Raw genomic sequence first — 21,252 nt, forward strand, 5'->3', positions numbered from 1 at the left:
TCTATTTCAGTTGTGAAACAATTATTGTGATCAATAACATGCACGTCTAGCTTTCGAAGTGATCACACCTTTGTACAGGCAGAACCTGTGCATTGCCACCTTCATCTTATTTTTCTCTCAAAAATATATGTTTATTATGAATTGTGGGATTATTATTATTATTATGGAGTTGTTGTCGCACAGATTGTCACGACAACGCTCAGACCGGGGGCTGCCACCTTGATCCCCGATCTCTCCGTTTAAGCCTGTGTCCCGTGGCTAAGGGGGGTAGACCCTATGGGATAATGGATGACCAACCGGGGACCAGTTGGGTTGGGAGACACGAGGGGAAACAAGCACTTAATTGATTTTATTAAGTTAATAGACCAGTGCCTTATGAAATAAATGATTAAACGATTAGTTATCAAATGCTGCAGAAATATGAACTCATTAACAATCGTTTACAGTCAAATAACTCAAACAAAGATTAACTTTTACCAAATGTGAGATAATCCATAAATGCTCAATGGCTTAACAATACTCCAACAATTAAAATTTCGAAAGATTAAATGCTTTAAACAACCACGTAAAATTCTAACCAGAGATCACATTCATGTAGCTAATCTTCAAATGAACATTTAAGCATGTTTAACCACATAAAGAAATGATAAATATTAATCCCACATCAAAATTTTAGTCTCCGCAGAAAAGATATTTCGCAAACATGACAAATCCTTGAGCCAAGACTGAATCCGGCAAAATATTTCCAAATTTTTTGTATTTTTATATTTTCAAATAAAACAAAACTGGGCTAAGCAAAAGCTAAAGTTTAAATAGATGAAACTTAAATCTAAAAAATCAAAACTATAGAACAAAATAAAAAGTCTAAAAATTACTTTTTATGCTTTTTGGAATTTTTATTTTTTATTTTTTTTATTTATTTTTTATATAAAGTCAAAAATTATACGAAACTAAATAATTCTAAAACTGAAATTAAAATTCAAAATCTAATTATTAGACTAATCTAACTCTAAAACTGAATAAAAGAAAACTACTTCATGCCCCCCTTTTTTATATTTTATATATTTTTTTTAATTTTTATTTTAAAGTAAAAATAAAATAAAACTAAAATTGATCTAAAATCTAAAAGCAAGTTTAAATTTAAAGCAAACTAAATTAAATAGAACTAAAACTACGTAATCAGAAGCCTAAAATAAATTAAAAACTAACTAAACCTAAACTAAATAAATAAAAAATAAAGATTAAAACTTTTCTTTTTTTTATGCCTTTTTTTTATATTTTTTAAATATTGTAAATGATATACCCACAAAACTAAATTCATAAACTATGAAATGTATATATAAAATCTAAACTAAAAAGAAAACGGAAATAAAACCTAAGAGATATATATCTATGGACCAACGCATATATAAAAAATTGAATGCTTTTTTGGGTTGCTTTGTTGTGTGTAATGCGTGCAGGTTGAAGCGTTTGACGGCGGCAGGGAGGAATGGTAGCAGCGTGAAGGAGTTAGGGAGTTGGAGCAGCGTTTGGGCAGAGATGATTTCGAATGCTTGCAGATTGAATGCAGTGGGCACGTTTTGATGGCAAGAAGAATGATATGCACGCAGCAATGGCGTATGGCAGCATTGGACGCAAGTAGTAGGGAAGACTGCGATGGAAATGGAGAAAAAAACGCAGGGAAGGAGAGAGGACTGGCAGACAGGAACAAAGGAAAGCTAGACGTAGGTAAAATGTTTTGCAGGTGCAGACAACAGATTGCAGTGTGAAGAATGAAAATGCATGGACGCTGAATGCTGCAGAGCTAGAACGATGGACGTTTACAGGTTTGGCAATGAGCAAGTGCGGATGAGGCAGCATGAGGATATGCAGCAGTAAGGGAAACGCAGAGGTGGGAAGAACTGTGTAAAAGGTTTGAGTATCGAAGGAAGCTGCTAAAGAGATGAACGCAGGAGGTATGGTAGCAATCCAGCCTGACCTAAAAATATTTCGAAATTTTTTCTTTTGCCTACCACAAAAAAAAACCCCAAACAACAAAACAACTCTGATCAAACCCTCGGAAATCTTCAGAAAACCCTGCAACCTGTTGACACCTAATCCTTGTGACTGGGTGAATTTATGTAAATAAATAAATTAAAAATACGAACAGTCATCGGGAGATGAACTGAACAGTCTCTCCCTCATGTATATAATAAAGACCTACCGGATGGAATAATACAGTCGAATCATTTTTGCTTTATGGAGTTACTGCCTGGCCTGACATGGTATCAGAGCCAGCTCCTTTTTTAGCTCTTATGTCCCTTGTAACTCCCTAGTCTGCTCTCCATATAGCTGAGTTGCTCCTCCATATAATTAGCTGCTCCTGTCCAGCATTGTCCACGCTGTCCTGCCTATCCATAAACGTTTCATAATAGAAGCGCTGTCCTGACATGGTTTCATAAAAGAAGCACTGTCCTGACATGGTAATTTTAGCGCTGTCCATCCACAGTTTTTTTTGCTCAGAAAGCATCCTCTCCACGGTTATTCTCGCTACGGTTTTCCTGTAGGAAAAAAAAACTCAATCCTGCAAAATCCCAAGAATATCATCCTCTCGATACAAGTGGTACTCTTTTTCTGCAAGTTTTACTTCTGTGCCACCATATTCAGGAAAAAGAACATTGTCACCCTCCTTGACACTAACAGGAATAGTGTTTCCATCCTTGCTATGAGAACCAGGCCTAACTGATATGACCTTTCCTGAGTTCAACTTTCCAGTGCTCTTCGGAAGCAAAATGCCGCCAGCGGTCTTGCTCGGAGCAACAACTTTCTCTATCAAAACCCTGTTAAGCAAGGGGATAAGCTTCTTCACCATTGGTTTGATATTGTAAGGGAAGAAACCCTTATAGCCAGAGGCCTTTTATATAGAGACCCTGCAATTGCAAAATCCTTCTGCCTCCACCATCACACAGGCAGCGCACAACATTCGGCGTCTATGGAGACTTGCGTTCGAACGCCATTGTTGTTCATTGTCTTTTGTGTGGCTAAAAGAGGAAGTGAAGCCTGTTTCGACCCTTGATAAACTCAATGAGATTGCATGCTCTGTACATTGGGTTACATTTGCAGTGAACCCAATACAGTGACATGAACGTTGGACTGAACGATGCCAAGAGAAGGACTGACTCTATTGCATAAGCGTGGTGTGGCTTCTCAGCGTGATGTTAAGGCGTGGCTTCTTAGCATGATGTTAAGGCATGGCTGCTCAGCGTGGTGTTAAGTGCCGCCTTCAATACAAAGCATCCTCTTTGTTATTTCTTCAGTTACACCATCGGATAAGTGTAGGATATTGTTCTTACGGTTTGGTCAAATGCTGCCATCATTAATATCATCCAATTGAATTATATAATATGTCAGGACTATGTTCTTCGGCCTTTTAGTGGACGCAGTGCTTTATGTAGTTGAGGGTATTTTTTTGAGTATACTGCGATATTCTATACTTTAACATTGTGCAGATGAATGCAAATTGATATTTGAGTTTGTTGTCTAGTCACATTAGAACTATATTTTTTCATTAAGAGTAAAAGTTTTGCAGCAGAAGTTTTTGCTACAATATGCATTCAATCATATCCATGGTGGGAACAATTCTCACTGGCAAGAACTATCCTGAATGGTCCTGGATGATAAAACACACCCTCAGTTTCAATGAGTTGTGGAAAGGTGTGTGTGTCGGAGACGGAGACAATGAACCAGTACAGCCTACTTCAGACAAAGAGCTCGTCATTTGGGAAAACAAGAACAACAAAGCTTATGCATTAATCGCAGCATCTGTAAATGAAGAGGTGAGTTGCCATATTTCGTCATATTCAACTGCCTTTGAAGCCTTACAAAAGCTGAAAGCACTCTATGACTCACATTTTGCACTTGAAGTTGTTCAACTCATGATTAAACTTTTCACTCTTGAGCTGCAAAACAATGATCCTCTTGCTCTTGCATCTGAAGTAAAGTCTATAATGCATGATATCAAATCCGCTAAGGTTGAATTGGATATTCCTATTATCGCTTTTCTCAAGGCACTTTATCCTACTTACTCTAATTATCTTGAGTCATTGCAAGCAAATGGAAATCTCAAAGATATAACCTTTGACTCTCTTGTGAAAAAGTTTGCTGAAAGAGAGAAAGCTTTTGGAAAGAAGACAACCCCTAAATCTTCTGAAGAGGTTGTGTGCCTTGCTCATAAAGAAAAGCATCCTGCTCAAGATTCTACAAGAGGAAGAGGTGGTCGAAGAGGAAGAGGAAGATATTTCAGAGGTAGGGGGGGCAGACATTCTCAAGGAGAAAAGGCAGATCTGCACTACGTACGTTGCAAAAGAAATGGATCACATGATGCCTCTACATGCAAGCTACCATGGGACAAAATTGAGCAGAAAAGAAACCAACAAAAAGGTAAAACTGATGATACAGACAAAGGTAAAGCACCTGAATCCGCTCACTATGTTGTGGCACAATGTAACATTGGAGTAAATGAAGATTTATTTAATGCTTCACTTACTTCTTGGAAAAATGATTGGTTGCTTGATTCGGGAGCAACCTGCCACATGATTCATAGAAAAGATTTTTTTGAAGATTTCACTGACAATGTTGATGGAGCAGTATACTTTGCAGACCAATAAAAAATCAAGCCATCAGGGCTTGGCACAATCAGGCTTAAACTGCCTGGTCTTCCAGACTTTCTTCTGCATCATGTTCTATATCTCCCACAGCTGAAGAGAAACTTGATGTCCTTGGTCCACATCCGCCAGCAAGGTCACTCCATTCATATGTTTGATGGCAAGCTTGAGGTAAGAAAAGCATCTGACCACTCACTTGTTATGAAGGGAATAGAAGAAGAAAGGCTTCTCAAACTGCAAGGAACCTCTACTCATGCACAACATTTCTCATACAATTCTCATCATGAAGAAGGTACACTTCCATCAAGTTTATTATGGCATGCTAGATTTGGACATTTGAACTATGACAGTCTCCGCTTGTTGAAGAAAAATGGTGTTGCTGGTTTGCCTACAATTCCTAGGAAAGCATAGCAAACAGTCTTTTCATGATTCACATTCAAGAGCACATAGAAAACTTGAACTCATTCATTCAGATTTATGTGGTCCAATGCTTGTTCCTTTTGCAAATGGAAATAAATATATCATGACATTTATTGATGACTACACCAGAATGTGTTGGGTTTATTTATTGAAGAACAAATCTGATGCTTTTCAAACATTCAAGAATTTTCATAAATGGATTGAAAATGATGCACAATCTCATATTGGGTCTATTCGCACTGATAATGGAAAAGAATACACATCAAATGAATTTGAAAACTATCTTCGCCAACATGGGATCAAACATCAAACAACTGTGCCTTATAATCCCCAACAGAATGGTATAGCTGAAAGAATGAATAGGACAATCTTAAATATGGTACGATCCATGCTCATTTTCAAGAATGTAAAGATAATGTTTTGGGCTGATGCTGTTCTATGTGCTGCATATATAAAGAATAGATGTCCATCTAATGCTATTAGAAACAAGACTCCTTATGAAATGTGGTATGGACATGTTCCTTCGGTAAAGCATCTCAGGATCTATGGTTCCACCTGTTATGCCTTGATACCAAAGGTACATAGAAACAAACTCGATGCTAGAAGTCGTAAGTGTATCTTGCTGGGATATTCAAACACCTCCAAAGCATACCGCCTCTATGATGAAGTAAATAAGAAGTTTGTTGTATCTAGAGATATAATTTTTCTTGAATCATCCAAAACTGACAATGTTGTTGAGCGGCAACTTGATCGCTTGGATAGATTCGCAAAAGCAAAATCATTTCAAGAATTTGATAATCAGATTCCACATCTTGAAGGGGAGATTCCTATACTAGATCAACATGTGGAATCTTCTTCTGAAGAACACTCTCCCCCGCATGAAACTCCAACAACGGATGATGCTTTAAGTGATGTAATTGATAGAATTGAGAGACTCAATCTTGATTCAATCCCAACTCAATCAACGGAGCAGTCTGGACCATTTAAAAAGGTCCCCCAAAGTGGGTGACAAAGACACTTGAAAGTGTTCATCCTGATGAAGTTGGAAAGACAGGAACCAGAAATTCAAACCGGCAAAATGGAGGTGATGTAGATGATTCTAATTCACCTGTTGATATGGATGTTTCTTATGATTGTGAATTGAACTTGTCTACAGATTTTGAACCAACTTCCTTCAAAGAAGCTGCTTCTCATGATGAATGGAAAGAAGTGATGCAAAAGGAGTATGATGCCCTCATAAAGAACGACACTTGGAAGCTGGTTGATCCTCCATTAGGAACCAAACCAATTGGCTGTGTTGACCACTACGTGTCAACTTCCCAGCAGTACACCCCCTTTTCTTCGCAAAAAAGGGATAGCGCTTGATCGACATGTCCGTGCCATTTGACAGTCATCGTCGACTTGATCAATTTATGTTGTAAACCCAGTCTGCATATTGAATTGTAAATATTCTTAGCAGAGTTGAGTCATATATGTAAATTGCCTAGGTGGACTTAATTTTCTAGTGATAATCTACGTTCCGGAAGGTTTTTGTCTCACCGATCTATGATCGGCAGAGTTTTCCTTCAGCCTAACCCCAAAGCCGGAATGGATTTTGTCATTAGAATCTTAGGAGAATCCTGGTGTGTTAGTCTGCTAGATTATAGTTGTGTCGCAGAACTGGGTGGTTTATGAGGGTCTATGTCAAATGGGTTCTCCCCTTTGAGATGTAAAGTTGTAAAAGTCATGATGTAAAGTGTCTTGAGGGTTAGAAAATGTTTTTAATCCCTTCATAAGTCCTAAGTTCTAGGTACTAGGTGATTTTTCCAAAGGCTAAGTTCGAGGATCCATTTAAAAATAAATTAAAAAATACAAAAAAATAAAAAAAATAAAAAAATAAAAATAATAAATAATAAAATAATAAAATAATAATATTTTGAGTAAATAAATGCAGAATTTCAATTTTTAAATGCCTTAAAAATTCGACGGATGAGATTAAGAGATATCTTGATCCTCATCGACGGTCGAGATCATTTTGACATGGATCACTCGAACTAGCTGTTGGGAATTTTTCCTTTAAATAGGGTATTAGGGGTCATTTGAGATCACATTCGATCTGAGAGTCTGGTGCTAAAAAAATCTCTCTTGTAGTCATTTTTGTGCAATAAAGAAGACTTTGGGGTTAAAAATCTTGCTAGTGTTACTTTCTGAAAATGCTGTAAGATTGTTTTATTTTTTTTTTTTTCTGCATAATTTTATTTTCAACCATTGATGATAGCTTAATGAAGATTGATCTAGGCATAAGTATCTTGTTTGATCTTTGGGGTTTGAATGATAGTTTAGATTCTGAAATATAGTGGTAGGTATCTCCATTTGATCGGGGTTTCACTATTGTTTTCTCCTTCTATGTTAATGGTTGATTTTAAGCTGTGCAGGGAATCCTTTTTTCAGATTACCGGGCGTTAGGGGAAGTTCTCGGCTGAACCAGCCAACTCTCGAGTTGTGTTTTCTGAAAGAGCCCAGCCAGTTCTTAATCCCGGGCTTATCATTCGAAATATTTTTTATGAATGCATGCAGGGTTTTCTGAAGCGTTTTACATTAAAATTAAATTCTGATAATATTGCTGTGATTATTGATAAATCTGGCTTCTTAAGAGCTTTCAGTTTGTAAATACTGTAAATTTTTGCTGGGTTTAGGGTTTTCAGTTTTTGTTTTATGCACATATCATTTTTGGGTGATTTTTCATTCCAGGTTGTAGGGTTTCTGGAGATTTCCAAGGTTTATCTGCGTCGTTTTGCTGTCCAAGGGTTTCAGATATCAGTTGTTTTCAGATCTGGGGTTTCATTATTTGCAGGAAGTTTATTTTTATGTGCTCCCCATCAAATTCCAACTCCTGTACGCTGCCAAAGTCTGCAAAATTATTACGCTGCCACCATAACCTTGCATCGATTTCCTTCAGCCGCCGTCCAGCTATACACTGTCACATTTCGTTTCACCTTGCTCTTTCCCAAACTTGTTCGAGCTGCCAGGCCTGCGTTCTACGCTTTCTCTCATCTCTACGTTCCCATTGTTATCACCCTGCAGTATTCCTTCAATCCTCTGCCCGTCGAACTCCTCCACCCGTTTTTTTTTATTTTCCATACCACCAAAACGCTGCAGATCCCGGTCCCTTATGCGTCCAATCCTCAACTGGCGGCTTTATTTGCTGCAAACGAATTGTTAAAAAAAACTTGCAGATGAATCGTTGTCACCTCATATCTGCAAACGAAAGCTCAGAACAGACGTGGTTTCAAATCATTCTCGCAGCCTTCAACGCTGCCTCTCTCCCTGCAAAACACATCAAAAAAAAGGGGGGGCCTCACGCAAGGATCGATCTCCACGTTGCTACAAACTCCACGCTGTTGTCATCCACCTTGCTCTTCTCCACGCAAACCTGCAGTCAACAACACAAACAGAACTGCGTGTTTTATTTTTGCTCCACGCTGCCTCGCCCTCTTTTCTCCTGCACGCCATCGAAACCACCCGCTAGCCATTGCTCCAGCTCTCTCTGCTCGCATCCGAACTCATTCCATAAACCCGCAGCCAAATCCCACGCTGTCGCCGTCAAGAACTCTTCAGGCCTGCGTATAATAAACACTCAGCAAATTTTGATTTCAATTTTTTTTTATACGCTGTAAATATAATATGCGTTAGTTTTGCTTTGCATAGAGATTACAGGGTTTTTAGCGTAGGTTTAGTTTTTTTTTTTGTTTTTTTTATTAAGTATGTTTTGAAACAAAAAAAAAAAAAAGAGATCGAATTTTTTTTTAATTTAATCTTTTAGCTTTAAAATTTTTTTTAGTTCTAGTTTTGTTTCATTTCTTAACAAATCAAAAATCACAAAAAATAAATATGTTATTGTATTTAGATTAGATTTTTTTTTAAATTTTAGTTTTAAAATCATTGTGACATACGTATTGTGTTAGTTTAGTTTTTTTTAGAATTAGATTATTGTATATATTTATTTTTATTATTTTAAGTTTCATTTAGTTTAGAGTATCATAAAAGGTTTAAGTTTTGGTCTTTAACTTTTTATATATATATATATATATATATTTTTTTTTGTGGTTTCATTTTTTTATTTATTTAAAGTTTAGTTTAATTTTGTTTAAATTTTGATAAAAATATAAAAAAAAAATAACAAATTCCGAAAAACATAAAAAAGGTAATCTTTAGGCTTTTTTTTGTGTTTTATAGTTTAGATCTAAATTTAGATTTGAATTTTATTTAGGCTTTAGTTTTATTTTATTTAAAAAAAAATAATAATCTCATAAAAAAAAAAAGGGAAAAAAGATTTGGAATTTTTCTTTTGTTTTATTTAGTTTTCATTATATTTAATATTCATATTTCGCTTCATATATATTAGATAGATTTTAGATTTAATTTTATAGAAAAAATCATAAAAAATTATAAAATTATAAAAAAAAATAAAAATAAAAAATAAAAAATAAAGGAGCATAAAAAAGTTTTAATCCTTAGGTTCTTTTTGGTTTAGATTAAAATTTTCTTTTCTTTTTGTTTTATAAATAGTTTTAACCAAAAAAAAAAAAGAAGAAGAAATTAAATTTGGATTTTCCTTTTCATTTTATTTGTTTTGATTTTTATTTAAAAGAAAAATAAAAAAAATAAAAATGTTTCTTTTAGGTTAGTTTTATATAGATTTTTTGATTTAGTCTTTAAATTTCTCTGAAAAATATAAAAATATTTTGGGAAAATTTTTGCCAATTTCAGTCTTGGCTCGGGAATTTTTAGGTTTCATCTTTTATGCTGAGGCTAAAATTTTGATGTGGGAATTAATGTTTAATATGATTTAATGTTCATCCGAAGATTAACTGAATGAATATGACATCTGGTAAATGTTCAAATTTACATGGTTGTGTATCAAGCTCTATCTTTCGAAGTTTTAAAATTGCTAGATCATCGTGAATTTACTGGATATCTTTCATCGTTCAAATTATTTGATGATAAATGATTGCTGTACATGGTTTACATTTCTGCAACGTATAGTAAGTAATCGTTTACACATCAAACCCATAAGGCACTGGTCCATTAAATTAATAAAATCAATTGAGTGTTGGTTTCCTTTCGTGTCTCCCAAACCAACTGATTCACAATTGGTCAATCATTTTCCCATAGGGTCTACCCCCCTTAGTCGCGGGAGACAGGCTTAAACGGAGAGATCGGGGATCAGAGTGACAGCCCTTGGTCTAAGCATTGTCGTGACAATCTGTGCGACAACAGGCTGCAAGTGGGTCTACAAGAACAAGTATAAAGCTGATGGCTCACTTGAAAAGCACAAAGCTAGGCTTGTGGCAAAAGGTTTTGCACAAAAGGAAGGGGTCGATTATGAGGAGACTTTTGCCCCCACAGCAAAATGGGCTACCATCCAGACACTCTTTGCACTAGCATCTCAGAACGGTTGGAAAGTCCATCAAATGGATGTAAAAACTGATTTCTTGAATGGAGATCTAAAAGAGAATGTTTTTATGTCCCAGCCTGAAGGATTTGTTGTGAAAAGACATGAACATAAAGTATGCAAACTTGTGAAGTCCTTGTATGGCCTCAAACAAGCACTGCGAGCCTAGTATGAAAAATTAACTGAGCATCTTCTGAAACTCAATTTCAAACATTTTGATCTTGATGATGCAACTTTATTTGTCAAGAAAGTTGGCAAAACAGTTGTATATCTTGTGGTATATGTAGATGATCTTTTGATGACAGGGAACAATGAAAGCTACATTGCATCCATAAAGAAGGAATTGGGGAAAGGTTTTGAAATGACTGATTTGGGCTATGTTCATTACTATCTTGGCATTGAAGTAACCCAACATCCAAAGTCCATATTTCTTTCTCAAAAGAAATACATTGGAGATCTGTTGAACAGGTTTGGCATGACAGAGTGCAATCTTCTTACTACTCCAATGGAACAAAACTTAAAGCTCATATCTATTGAAGGAAAAGAATTTGAGGATGCAACAAAGTATAGATAGCTTGTAGGAAGTCTCAACTACCTAACTACCACCAGACCAGACATTTCGTTTGCTGTTGGAATCCTCTCTAGGTTTATGCAAAAGCCTTGTGAGGGACATTGGTTTGTTGCAAAAAGAGTTCTAAGGTACTTGAAGGGAACTCAAGACTTTGGAATCAAGTATACACAGGTGGACGACTTTAGCTTGATTGGATACTCTGATTCAGACTTCGATGGAGACAAAGAAACCAGGGTATCAACTTCAGGATATGCTATGAGTCTTGGATCAGGAGCTGTCTCCTGGAGATCACGCAAACAATCAGTTCCAGCAGATTCCACAACAGAAGCAGAATATGTGGCAGCAGCTGAAGCAACAAAAGAAATTGTGTGGCTCAGGAAAATTCTTGAAGATTTGCAGGTAAAACAGGTACAATCAACCCCACTCATGATTGACAATATCTCTGCAATAAAGTTGGCCAAGAACCCAAAGTTCCATGATCGAACGAAGCACATCAATACTAAATATCATCTGATTCGACATCATGTTGAGGCCAAAACAATCCATCTCCGTCATTGTTCCGCAAATGAGCAAATTGCAGACATCTTCACCAAAGCGCTTGGAAGAGAAAAGCTTGAACGATTCAGAATGATGCTTGGACTCACCAACATCCCTTCAGATTAAGGGGGGAATGTTGACACCTAATCCTTGTGATTGGGTGAATTTATGTAAATAAATAAATTAGAAATATGAACAGTCATCAGGAGATGAACTGAACAGTCTCTTCCTCATGTATATAATAAAGACCTACCTGATGGAATAATACAGTCGAATCATTTTTTCTTTATGGAGTTACTGCCTGGCCTGACACAATCTGTAATGAAAAGACAAACACCCAGAGAATACATATGCAAAAAAAAAAACTAAAACGGTACAAACCAACTACAAATATTTACAGTTTCATGACTCTACAACAGCCACATTTGTCAGTAATCCTTAATAATATTTGCAGAATATCATATTTACTATGAGATACTTTAGAAATCTCTCATGTAATTAAAAAAAATAAACTTTAAATGTCAGACCCAAAATCGAAACTGGTTGGGCTCTGCAAGAAAATGCTTTGTGGGAGTTCGCTGGTTCAGCTGAGAACTTCCCCGAACGCCCACTGATTTCTTCAATAAGGGTATCCTGCACAGCTTACTTCAACCATCAATAAAGAGGGAAAAAACAGTATTAAATTCCAGATGCAATGGAGATACCTGCCATTATTTCAGAAATTTTATCACCATTCAAACCCTAGTAAGTGAACAAGATACCTATGTTCAACAATACTCTACATCAAGCTATTACTAATGGCTGCAAATAAAACAGCTCACAACACTTCAGGAGAGTAACACCAGCAAGATTTCAACCCCAAAATCTTTCTTTATTTGCACCAGAAAAAGTTTACAAGAGAGCTTTCTTCAGCACAAGACTCACAGATCGAATGATCTCAAATGACCCCTAGCACCCTATTTAAAGGAAAAATTCCCAACGGCTAGTTCGAGTGATCCATGTCAAAATGATCTTGACCATCGATGAGGATCAAAATATCTTTTAATCTCATCCGTCGAATTTTTAAATGCATTAAAAAATTGAAATTCTGCATTTATTTACTCAAAAATTTGACCTATTTTTATTTTATTATTTTTTACATTTTTATTTTATTTATTTATTTATTTTTTATTTATTTTTTTTAAATTTAATTTTTTTTTGTTATATTTACTTTTTTTTTTAATTTTTATTTATTTATTTTAAATTTTTTTAATTTTTAAATTTTTTTTTTAATTATTTATATATATTTTTTTTTTATTGTTTTTTATTTTTTCAATTTTTATTTTTTATTTTTAAATGGATACTCGAACTTAACCTTTGGAAAAATCACCTAGGACCTAGGACTTAGGACTTATGAGGGGATTAAAACATTTTCTAACCCTCAAGACACTTTACATCATGACTTTTACAATTTTACATTTCAAGGGGGAAAACCCATTTGACATAGACCCTCATAGACCACCCAGTTCTGCGACACAACTATAATCTAGCAAATCAACGCACTAGGATTCCCCTAAGATTCTAATGACGAAATTCATTCCGGCTTTGGGGTTAGGCTGAAGGAAAACTCTGCCGATGATGGATCGGTGAGACAAAAAATCTTCTGGAACGTAGATTATCACTAGAAAATTAGGTCCACCTAGGCAATTTACATACATGACTCAGCTCTACTAAGATTATTTACAATTCACACATGCAGACTGGATTTACAACATAATATGATCAAGTCGACGATGACTGTTGAATGGCACGGACACGACAATCAAGCACTATCCCTTTTGCGAAGAAAAGGGGGTGTACTACTATGGGAAGTTGATACGCAGTGGTCAACAGGAGTTAATCATTTTAATCATGTCAGTGCACCCAAAATATTTACATTAGTACTATAAGATCAAAGACCAACTAATCCAATTGATGTAATTATAACTATTCTGTTTGGAAAATAGTTATACCTTTCTTTTATAATCCATGTAATTTTCAAACGTGTGAATATCCAATCATTTTAAATAGATTACTATTTGGATTTTCAGATATTGAAATTGTGAGATCCTTAGTAAATCTATTTCTGAATTTCGATAAAATCCAGGACTTTGTGAATTGAACCATTCCATATTTTAAATATAGAAATTGGGTAAATCAAAATTTCTCAATGATACTTCAAAACAAAATGTGAAACTAAATAATAGAAATCTAGTTCAAACTTCAAAAGCTTTTATGTTGGGGAGTGTGTCAAGTACTCCTTAACAATGGTTGACATTAATGAGAAGTGTGCTTTTGTTATAATGTGTATTAATGTTGCAATTACTTAGTATAGATGTCAAGTATTATGGTGTGCTATGTTAGGTGAGGATAATTTATCCCATCTAGTGTTAATATTTATAAGTTCATGTCATCTGACATTTTCTGTATCATATAATGTAACAAGCATCAGAAAATCATTGTGTGTTTTCATTGACATCTTTTATGTACTGAGATCTTTGCACTCAATGAATAATTTGGCAGTCATCATCATGAGTTGTCGTTGATTCTCCATGTGTAATATTCCCCATCACATAAGGTTCTAGAAGGGAAGCCTATAGCCCAATTTTGTCACTTGGATAAAGAGAAAGGTTTGGGGATAAATTTTGGCATTTTTGGACTTAGGAGATATGGGTAAATGGCTCCCACACTCAAATGGGGGCCAGAAGGAGGCAATACGCACCCCTAGAGAGAGAGAGTGCAATTTTAGTGGATGTGGGGGCCATCAAGGTGGATGCATGGCCCAGGAATATATAAGGCAAAAGGAGGGGCATTCCACACCATCTCTTAACTATAAACTTCAGAATTTTACCTCTCTTGGAGTTGTTTAGCGCAAGGGTTGGAGTGTTTTTGAACATAAGGGTTTCAAGCGAAATTCACACCAATTTCAAAGAACTTTGAGTGTCTCTCAGTTGGGAATTTTGCGAGTTCACTATAGGGTTTCCACAGGGTGAGATTTTCAGCAGATCGAACCAGTAATGTGCACTTCTTGGGCGTAGAGGTAGTTCGAATTAGCAGTTAACTAGGCCAACTTTAGTGATTTGGGTGAGTAGAAGTACATGAGCATTTTTACATCCTTGCGTTGGGATTTTGGTGACAATTTTTAGGGACATCTTGGGGCCATTTCTTAGGGCAAAATTCTCCATTTTTGGGCAGTGTGTGGACCTCACTTGGAAAATTCTACGTAGGCCTTGGAGCTGTGCTATTGGGAGCTTGAGGAGCTAAGGAATCAGGTCTTCCGGAGGATAATTTCTTGATTAGGGAAGAATTTCTTAGTGGTCAAGTCAGGGTTATTTCCAACAGGTGAAATTCTTGCAAAAGTACGCACTAGCTGGCTAGTTGAGCTATACGCATTTGTTGGAGGGCTTCCTCACTGGTTGGAGTTGAGCCAAACCCTACCCGGGTTTTTGTGGGTTTTTGGGGAGGAGTCCAGGGGTTGAGTTTCAGGTTGATCTAGGTAGTATTTAGAACATAAATCATTGTTTCAGCTGGTAGCCATTAGTAGATTATTCACTGGGAAGTGCACATTTCTCTTCCAAGGTTGTACTTCACTTGGGTAAGGAGACCTCTTTCTGGGTTTTGCTCAGCTTGCTTTGCAAGCCTAGGTTCTATCTTTTCATCTCATTCTACGTACCTAGTTCCACATTATTAATAAAATGTGTTAATTATTGGTAGCTCAGGGTCAAATTCCGTCCTTTGGATAGTCTTCCTCATCAAGAAAGATCTGGAAGAATTTAATTTGGTTAAGGAAAAATATATTTTAATATGGAAACCCACATGTGAACAAAAAGGACAGGTCAGTCCAAAAGGAAATTGGACACCCTTGGATGCCTATAAATACAAGTCAAGTGATCCTCATTTGGAAATTATCAATCATTCTTCTTTCTTTGATTTGGCTCGCACAGGTCTGAAGTGGTTCGTAGAGATTGGTTTGTACAAGTATGAAATTATAGGGTACGAAGCTCGCACGTGCGATCTAGGGTTTTGATTTGTAGTCGCAGGGTTGCCACAAGGAATTTTTGGTTGCAACCGTAGGAACACAAGCTTATGAGTGCAGTTGGAGGGTTTCTACCGCATGCACGTACACTCTTTCAGTGTGGCTGGAAGCTAGAGTTTCATTCCATCAGTTGACTATAGAATTTTGCAGTTGACCATAGATATTGACAGTTGATCGTAGGCTTCTGAATCAGGGTTTTGATTATTAACATTATTGGGTTCATCTCTTGGATGTTGTTAAGTTGATTTTGTTGGATAATTTTGTGGTTGAAAATATGTATCATTGTACTCTCTCTTTGCCGAAATATTCAATGAAAATCTAATAAGAAGAAGAATTTGAAAGGGTTTTCACCCTTGTGGGGTTTGTTGTCGCGCGGATTGGCACGACAACGCTCAGACCGGGGGCTGTCACTCTGATCCCCGATCCCTCTGTTTAAGCCTGTCTCCCGCGGCTAAGGGGGGTAGTCCCTATGAGATGATGAGACCAACTGTCGACCAGTTGGTTGGGAGACACGAGACACGATTAAGGTAAGCACTAAAATGATTTGATTAGTTAGCAGACCAGTGCCTTAAGAGATTGTTATTAAAATGATTACTTGTTAAATGATATAGAAAAATAAACTGTGAATAGCAATCATCTATCATCAACTAAATCATAATGATCTTAAAATGACCAAAACGATATCCAGCAACTGAAAATTTTAAAAAGATGAATGCTTTAAACCACCACGAGTCATAAACCATTAACCAGATATCCTATTCGTATCTCGACTTGAAGATTCAGATCTCAGCATGAGAGATATAACATGAAAAGCCACTGAAATTGGCAAAACTTATTTTCCACAAAATTTTAATATTTTTTCAAAAAAAAATTAAATCTTTTTTTTTTTAATTTTTTATTTTTCAATGAAAAGATTTTAAAACCTAAAAATCTAAACTAAAAATTAAAATTTAAAATCTAATTTAAACAAAATCGAAATCTAACCATAAAACATTAAAGTCTAAAACATAAAATAAAATTAATCTAACAAACCCTGACTTCTAAATTTAAATAATCTAACGTAACCTAAAACTAAACTCTAAATCAAAAAAATAAAAATAAAGTTAAATTCTAACTAAAATCAAACCAAGCCTAAACATAAACGCATTTTTTTATTTGATTTTTTATGAATTTATATGTAATAAAATGAAACTATTTAAAAAAGAATTAAAATCTAAATATGAATACTTGAAACACATCGAATGGAAAACTAAACTTAACCTACGCATATATGAACATAACCAAAAAAAAAACGATGAAACTATGATATTTCAGCCACCGGAGGAAGGAGCGTGACCCGGACTCAAAACTTAAACAAAATTTTTTACAGTCTATGGGGGCAAATGGGAATCGACTTGATGCTTACCGATTTTACGCAAGAGACTTCAAATAATTACCTGGTTAATCCGTCTGCGTGACTGATACAAACGAAACCTCATTCTACCTGCTACGATGCCGTGCAGAAATCGATGGGTTACGAGTTGATGCCGACGCTGAAACCCCTGTTCGTTGCTTTGAAGGGAGATTGAGCCAGATCTAATATTACGCAAAAAGTTGGACGCGCGGGAAAACAATATCTCGTTGCAGAAACCGGTGAACGCTTTGATATCAGTGATCTGACGGCAGACAAATCTCAACCAGGTAAATGAAATTTCAAGAGCACGTTTTCTGATGGCGAGATTCTCTGCGATGAAAGCCTGAGATTGAAATTGACAGGCATCCAACCCTAGCCGCAGCAACAATCGACAATGATATGCTGCAGAAAACTTCAACGGCAGATAAAAATTCCGAGTGCTTGCAAATGGAACTCGCCTGACTGCACACGTTTCCCTTTTAATGGCGGCTTGAAATCATTCATGGAATAATCTTTTGTGGCCGTAATGATGCCCAGCACATGATTCTCTACAAGCTTGCGTCTGATATCCAACTGAAAATTTCTCGTGAAATCGACTGGTCAATTGATACCGCGTCCTGGCTTACAGTGGTTTTGAAATCGATTTTTTGACGCTGATTCCGCATGCATAATCAAACAGAGACTTACTCACTCTGAGGGCTTTCGACGGCAACTGCAAGGAAACCAAGCACTGATGATATATGCCTCAGACCAAAAAAATTTGAAAATCCTAATGAAAAACTAAATAAAGCTAAAATTTGAAATTTGAAACCCTAGATCAGAAAATTTTGAAACCCTAAAACAGCTGATTAATGTACAGATTTAGCCCCTTAACAGCCAGATTTAGCAGTAAGCACAGAAATATTTTAAAGAAAAGAAATTTCAGATTGTCACTGTGAAAAACTTCAGAAAATCTCTCATGCAGATCAGAAAAATAAAACTGAATGATAGACCCAGGATCAATTCCAACTGGGCTCAGCAAAAAATGCTTGCGGGAGTTGGCTGGTTCAGCCGAGAACTTCCCCGAACGCCCACAAAATTCCTTCAGAAAATGCTTTCTGCACAGCTCAAAACAACCATCAGTAAAGAGGGCAAAAATGCTGCTAGATCTCAGAGAGTAATGGAGATACCTGCCATTACTTCAGAAACCCTAACAACACCCAAACCCTAGCAAGTGAACAAGATACCTGTGCTCACAATACTCTTAAAAAAGCTATTATCAATGACTGAAAATAAAATATGCAGAAACTAAAACAATCTCACAGCATTTTAAGAGAGTAACACCAGCAAGATATGGACCCCAAAGTCTTCTTTTATTAACCAGAAACATATTTACAAGAGAGCTTCTTCAGTATCAGACTCACAGATCCCATGATCTGAAAATGACCCCTAGCACCCTATTTAAAGGAAATGATCCCAACGGCTAGTTTGAGTGATCCATGTAGAAATGATCTCGACCGTTGATGAGGATCAAGACATCTCTTGATCTCATCCGTCGATTTATTAAATAATATTTCGCATGCATTCACTTAAAATATTATTATTTTATTAGTTAGGGTTTTTGCTTTATTTTTAATTTTTTTATTATTTTTTATTTATTTCATTTATTTTTTTATTTTATTTTATGAAATGGATCATTTGAACTAAACCTTTGGAAACATCACCTAGGACCTAGGACTTAGGACTCATGAGGGGATTTAAAACATTTTTCAACCCTCAAGACACATTTCATGATGACTTTTTTACAATTTACATCTCAAGGGGACAAACCCACTTAATACAGACCCTTACAAATCACCCAGTTCTGCGACACAACTATAATCTAGTAGATCAACACACTAGGATTCTCCTAAAGTTCTAATGACAAAATCCATCCCGGCTTTGGGGTCAGGTTTGAAGGAAAACTCTGCCGATCCATGGATTGGTGAGACGAAAAACCTTCCGGGACGTAGATTACCACTAGAAAGTTAGGTCCACCTAGGCAATTTTACATACATGACTCATATCTGCTAAGATTATTTACAATTCATACATGCAGACTGGGTTTACAATCAAAATGATCAAGCTGCTGATGATGGCAGGATGGCACGGACATGCTGATCAGGTGCTGCCCCTTTTTGCAAAGAAAAGGGGGTGTACTGCATGGGTAGTTGACCGACAGTGGTCAACATCTGGCTCTACTTGGGGACACGTTGCTGCTTACAGGAATGTGAGAATCCAGAATCTGCATCCATACAACACAAAAATAAGTAGCGTCCATCCAAAATCATCATATACATTAAGCACAGGAAAGATAAAAGCTCTTCATTTATTAACTATCTAAAGCAGAAATAAAAATGTGGAAGAAACAAGGAGTAGGGTTAGAAATACGATACAAAGGATGCCCTACGGCATCAGATGTGTTCAATATAGTGCATACTGAGCATTTGCCTGCTTTCAGGCAAATCTGTCGGCTGCTTGTCGGATGTGCCATGTCCAATTTTGCATATGGTAGGACTCTTTCCTATCCGAAAATCAAGCTGCTCGCGGCCGTCTGATGCGTCAAATCTTCTTCTTATTTTCTTTCTCTTACGTTTTTTCTTTCTGGCAGGTTGAATTACTGATGACCTGGAACTTTCTGTTTCGAAACTATCAGATGAAGTGTGTGAGATATGCATGCTAAGTCTTTTTGTATCTTGCATCTGATTTTTATCGTTTTTAAGCTTATCTGGATCACCTTCAATTAACCACCTAATGACCTCCTCATAATAAGATGGAACTTGTTGCGGCAAATGAGAAGGCTCCTGGTTTCTCTTATCATCTGACCATTGTTGAATCTTTTGAACTTGTATTCTAATGGCATCCATCTGACTAGAGCATTCATCCCTTATAGCACTGATTTGTATGGCATGGTGTTCTTGCATGTGTTTTATTACTTTATCATTCTTTTCCTTTATGTCCATCAAGCAATGTTGCATGAAATTTATTTCTTCTTTATGATTCGCTTGCATGTCAGCCAACTGATTGTTATGATTGAACGTCATAGAGTCAATTTCCCTATCATGATCAGCTTTCATGGTCACCATATTTTCCTCTAAGATTGACATCTTGCTTTGCATGCTTCTAATTTCTGTTTCATATTTAATTTTCATGGCCTCAATTTCCTTAGCATGCTGATTTTGTGTGACCTCCAACTCCCTATTACGTTGTTCCAGGTGGGTGCATAAAGTTTTAACATCATTGATAAGACTAGTTTGATTGCTTTCCATATTTCTTACCAGCATCATTAGATCTTGTATAATTTGCTTTTGTTCTTCCCTTTCACTATTATTTGTCCCTGATTTTTCACTATCATGAACTTGGTCTGCGATATTTCCAGTGGATGACACATTCTGATCTTGAAAACTTTCTTCAACAGCTGGATTTTTTACAAGATTACTTTCTTTCGTTTGCACAATTTTAGAGGTAGAAGGCAAGCTGTTTGGACTATCATATCTATCTTTAAAAGCATTGAGAATGTCTTGTAAAGAAGTGAAAAAATCATTAGGAAAATTATTAAACCAATTCAAGGCATCACCCTCTAAAGAATGGACAAATAGACGCATCTTGAAATCTTCATGATTATATTGAGGAAATCTACAATATAAGATCATTACACAAGTAAACATGTTTAAATGCTGTCTAACAGTGACCGAATCACCACCCGAGAACTTAAATAATTTAGAAATGGCCTCTTTCGGAAGATCATGGAGATTATCAGTAAAATGACATGGTTTAAATGAATAATCCATGATGAACAGTAAGGGACCAAATGGATGATAGAAAGAGATTTCTGCTCAAGAAAATTAAGAGATGAAAGAAGTGGAGTCGCCACTTGAACAATGAATCTGATTCTAGGATCCAAAAAGTAACCACAAGCAGATATGAGGAAAGCTTTTTGTCTGGGAGAAATGAGAAAGTGGAGTCGCCACCCAAACAAGAAACAAACCGAAGAGATGCTACTGATATGGCGAAAAATAAAGCAATAAAAGATCCAAATGATAACCCAAAAGGTTGAATTTGCCAGCTCAAAATGAGAGATGAGAAATATGAGAAGATGAAAATCGATGAAACTTCCAGGAACAGAAAAACTCTATCCCCGGCAACGGCGCCAAAAAATGTTGCCGTTGCCGGCCCAGATGA

The 21,252-nt window shown here is 36.2% G+C and overlaps 1 protein-coding gene and 1 pseudogene across 1 annotated transcript in view; one reads left to right on the forward strand and one right to left on the reverse strand.

Moving 5' to 3' along the window:
- Nucleotides 1–21,252, forward strand: part of RCK (DNA helicase ROCK-N-ROLLERS) — a 418,165-nt gene that overhangs the window by 290,186 nt on the left and 106,727 nt on the right. The window lies entirely within an intron of this gene.
- On the reverse strand, nucleotides 2,558–2,851 carry LOC149247027 (10 kDa chaperonin, mitochondrial pseudogene; annotated as a pseudogene).

The sequence above is a fragment of the Pinus tabuliformis genome, chromosome 7, assembly GCF_031772625.1.
Source record: "Pinus tabuliformis cultivar Carrire ecotype Pingquan chromosome 7, CPIR1, whole genome shotgun sequence".
In the NCBI taxonomy this organism is placed as follows: domain Eukaryota; kingdom Viridiplantae; phylum Streptophyta; class Pinopsida; order Pinales; family Pinaceae; genus Pinus; species Pinus tabuliformis.